Raw genomic sequence first — 5000 nt, forward strand, 5'->3', positions numbered from 1 at the left:
GTTTGTAACTTGACAAGCCCAAAATGATCGACCATATTCACAAAGTATCCGTAACTTTTGTGACGTCATTAAAATCAGACGCCATGACACAAAAGTTGCTATTGATTTAGCCTTCCCAATTCAAGTTGAAACCGCAGATCTGGTGAATATTCGAAATGAGGAATTCTGAAGCAATTTACTCCCTGCCAGAAAAGGTCAGAACTCCGGAAACATGAAAGAGTAGCAAGAGTTACGGGAGAAGATTGCGGGATCTGTAGCGAGTTTCAACGGTCGCGATTTGTTTTGATGCCGGGATTCCACTGGACAGAGCCGTTGGTTCTTTTCGCAGTGTGGACACCACGGATGGGTGGTTGGTTCCAGCTCACAGAAAATCGTTGGATTCCAGTAAAATTCATGGGTAGCCTGACCATAGACTCAGCGAATATTAATCTATTAATAAATACAACCACAGAAATAAAATTGAATTGTATAGAATTATACTAAGTGGTGCTTGTCCATGACCACTGTATAACAGCAAATTCTTTGGCAAACATTGCTGCACAGAAGTAGAGCAAACTCAGTGCATGCAATGTTTGCTTGAAAATCATTCTGCTGTAAGCAACCCTACTAGAGGCTCTGAACTAAGATATGATGCAATTCATTCAATAAATATGAATTTAATAGAGAGGACATTTGATATGTGCCAGATGAGATTGATTTGTGACAATTTTCACATAGAACATGGACATTTAATAAAGAGAATATTCCTACATATGAAAGAGTAAATGGTAATACTATTAATGATTAGAATGACACTGCGAGGAAAATAACTAGTAAAATTGGCAAGTGAGAAGGACTAAGGGGAAAATAGCAGACTATGAATACTATGTTCATAAAAACTATGTATTCGTATATGCACGCTTGCATATGTTAGAAAGATTATGTGTATGTGTGACAGTATCAATATTGTTGTTATGATAATCAATATGATTATTACATTTAACAAGGAGATTATGTTCTTGGTCGCATTGATTATTTAGTTTGTATATTCGTTGCTTAGAGGGATGACTCCAAAAGTTATGAATATGAAATCTTTACCAGAGGTGTGTCTTATCCTAACTTAGATATCGTTAAATTTTGGCGACGATCAGGATATTATTTTTTTTCGTTTGTTATCATGGCAACTCCAAAAGTTATGAAAAAAAATCAGAAAGTTTTATCAAAGGTGTATTTTAGTCTAACTTAAATTCCATTAAATTTTGAAGTTTATCTGGATCCAGAATTTTCTTTGATTGATTGCATTAACCGTATTGCCTTGAGGTTATGTTTGTGAATGGAACTTGTGTACCTGAGAAAGGGGATTTTCATGTAATTCTTTAAGTGTGAATATTTTAATTGCATCATTGAAGTTATAACCTTGGCGAAGTTATGCGCTTTCTGAGTGTTTCTAGTGTTTGTTGTTGCCGTTTTGTTATTATTAGCATCATCATAACTATTATTAGTAGTATTATGATTATTATTATTATTAATATTGTTATTATTATTATCATTATTATATTTTTATCATTATTATATTCATATTCATTAACATTATTACTATGATTATTCTCATTGCTACTACTAAAGTTGTATTTTTTATTGCCATTACTACCATTTTTATCTTTATAATCACCATTGTCATTCTTATCGTTATCATTATTGTTCATAAAAAAAACTTCCTTTGCAAAAATTATGGCAGAATGAAGACAAACACACGCATACACACACACACACGCACACGCACACGCACACACACACACACACACACACACACACTCACAAACACACACACACACACACACAAACACATACATATATGTAGTTGTGTTTTATACCCGACGCCTTAAAATTGGACCAAACTCAAAGTAAAATCTATTATCTGGAACACTGAATGTGATATATTAATTCTCCCACACGTTTCTCCACAGAGGACGGGTGGCAAGGGTTAGAGAATGCAATTAAATAAACCATTAACTAGTTTGCAGCCATTTTATCCGGATGTCTGGACACAGAAAACGGGGGAAGAACTCCAACTTCAAGGGGATACTATTGTGTTTATCAATAAAGAAATATGTTCCAAGAGAAGAAAATGACTATTACATTTATTACTATCATCGATATTATTTAGATTGCAACAATGATTATTACGATCACTTTTGTTATAATCATTATCATTATTATTAATTTAAGCTCTAGTACTAGTAATGACATTAAAATTAACATTATTACTGTTAATATCATGATCCCTAATATTGATATTATTATTATCAATATAATTATTATCATTATCATCATTATTAATATCATTATTATCATTATAATCATCATCATTTCTATTACTGTTATTATTGCCATCATTACTATCGGTGCTATTGTTTTTGTTGTTGATATTATTATTATTATTATTATTATTACTCTCATCATTATTATCATCATCATAATTAACATGTGTTATCATCATTATTATAATTATTATTAGAAGTATCATCATTAGAGTGACTTTGATATTAGCATGTTGCTCAACACTGATGCGCAGAACTGTAACATTTATAACTTTCTGTACCGACTGACCAGGTTCTCCTAACCCTCAAATCCCGGGTCTAACTTCAAAATCCAAGGTCTTCAGCTCACTACTTAATGCCTTGAGGGCCGCCACTGCGCACTACAGTGACATGTAAGTTTGCAACATCATCGAAAAGGTCAGTGACCTTAATATTAGCAATTATTGTCTAGCGTAGACTTTAGAGGACGGGTCTGCCAGTGTTGAAAAACGTCGGTATAAGCAGTCACCCTTGTCCTACTCCTGAATTCACAGAAAGGGAGCTAGACTTGCTGTATACCAGTACATGGGTACTTGGAAAATTCTTATTCAATGAGCGCCGATCACGTAGTCGCGATTATATAAATTTTTTTACACCTGGACACTTGAGAATTCTTATTCAATGAGCGTCGATCACGGTAGTTGCGATGATGTCATAATTTTTTTTTCACCTGTCGCAATACACCTGTATGAAAATACGGTTTTGCGGAAGGTAGCTATGCTTAAGTCTCACAGGAACCGCCGTTATATTGATGGGAATGTTCCAAATCACCTCGTTTTTGTCTCGTCGATTTTCGTTCATTCTGCATAAAGTTAGATGGCTTTGAATTTGAAGGCAGATTTACCCTACAAAACACCATGCACATCGTGGCACCCCATTTAATTGTATATGCACATGTATTTTAGTGTCTAAACTTAATTTCTACAAAGTTTCCTGGGACTCGATCTTGTCTGCTATGGCCGTCACTTTCCCTGCTTGATCTTGAAGGTCAATTAAACATGAGAAAACATTTATTTTTGTGACATTTCATTGACTTATAATGCTTTGTTCATTAAAACAAAAGGCTTGTTTATTAAAACTTTAGATTGTGATTACTTCGCAACCCCTGATCCGCTTTTGATAAATGAGGTATCGTTTTTTAGAATTTCAGGGACCCATCCATTAAAATATAGATTGAGGTATTCTAGAACACTTGAAAAATATGTCAGTCTACAGCATATAGGCTTGCTATTAGTCCAATAATCTTTGTCAGATTATTGGACTAATAGAGAGATTTACGATGTACCGAGTTGAATGCAAGCAACTTAAGATTAAATTCACCACGGCGCTCTGAAGTGACTGAAAGCACTTGACTATGGACCATTTTACATTTGCCAGAAGTGAATCCAGATAGTACCAGTTCTCCGGTTTCTCACTTGTGGTTTCTTTGTTATTTCTCGAGAGGATGTGAGTGAACACTATACCTAATATGCTGAGCAGTATATTACGTCGACGATTCCTACAGTTGCAGTGTTACTCTCTCCTTTCCAGAGAGGAATAACCAAACTCCTAAGCAAGGCAGGGACTATATATGCAGTCAGATAGCCCCGGTCTCCGCTACCTCTGGGGCTAGACTCTGATGTTTCTCAAAAGGGTTAGAGTAAGCACCATGCCTTTGGTTCTGCGTGGAAGAATGCCTAGGTGGCTTCTGAAGTCCCTCGAACCCCTTCCAGAGTGGGATAACCACGCCCCTCAGCATGTGGAAGCCAGGTCAATATGCAAGCCACGAGCCATGAATTTACGGCGTGACTTAAAAGGTAGAAAAAAAAAATGTTTAGATAATTAGCTGTTCAGTCTTAATTGAAAGAAGGATTCCAAATGTGACAGAGTGATGATGCCAATAGCCTCGGTTTTCCCATCTATCAAGTTGGAAATCACCTTTTTAATTTATTTCACGGTACGAGGTTTCTTAACAATGATCATAATATTCATGATAACAGTAATAGATGTAATAAAGATTTCAGTAACGTCAATACCAATAGTTACCGGTAGTATTATGATTATCACTATCATTACTGCCATTTTTATCTTTATACTGTTGTTATGGTTATAACTATCATCATCATCATCATCACCATTAATATTACTACAATAATTATCTATCATCATTGTTCTCGTTATTACTTCAGAATAGCAATAATGATGATAACAATAATGATAAAGGCACCAATGAGACATCATACATGAAAACAACATTAGCAACAAAGACAACACCTGCATAAAAAAAACAGTGATAATCGCAATGCATAATAATAAAGGCAATACGGACGATAAGAAGAACAAGAATAGGAGTAAAACACAAAAGTCTCAAGCGCGAAAGTTTAAGAAGCTGGAGAGATCTTGGAGAAAAATATGTTACGAGAAATGGTATCCTACTCTACTCAGGCCGCCATGACGACATTCCAAGGGGTGACGTCTTTAAGTCATCAATAAAATGGAAAACAAAAATAGCAAGGATGTGGAGAGGCAAGAGGGAGCAAGAAACAGAAAAGCAAAGGAATGCGTTGATAAAGCCCGAAATGAAATGTACGTTTGAAGAAGGAGAAGATGAGAGAGAGAGAGAGAGAGAGAGAGAGAGAGAGAGAGAGAGAGAGAGAGAGAGAAAGAAAGAAAGAAAGAAAG

The sequence above is a fragment of the Penaeus vannamei genome, unplaced genomic scaffold, assembly GCF_042767895.1.
Source record: "Penaeus vannamei isolate JL-2024 unplaced genomic scaffold, ASM4276789v1 unanchor118, whole genome shotgun sequence".
Taxonomy (NCBI): Eukaryota; Metazoa; Arthropoda; class Malacostraca; order Decapoda; family Penaeidae; genus Penaeus; species Penaeus vannamei.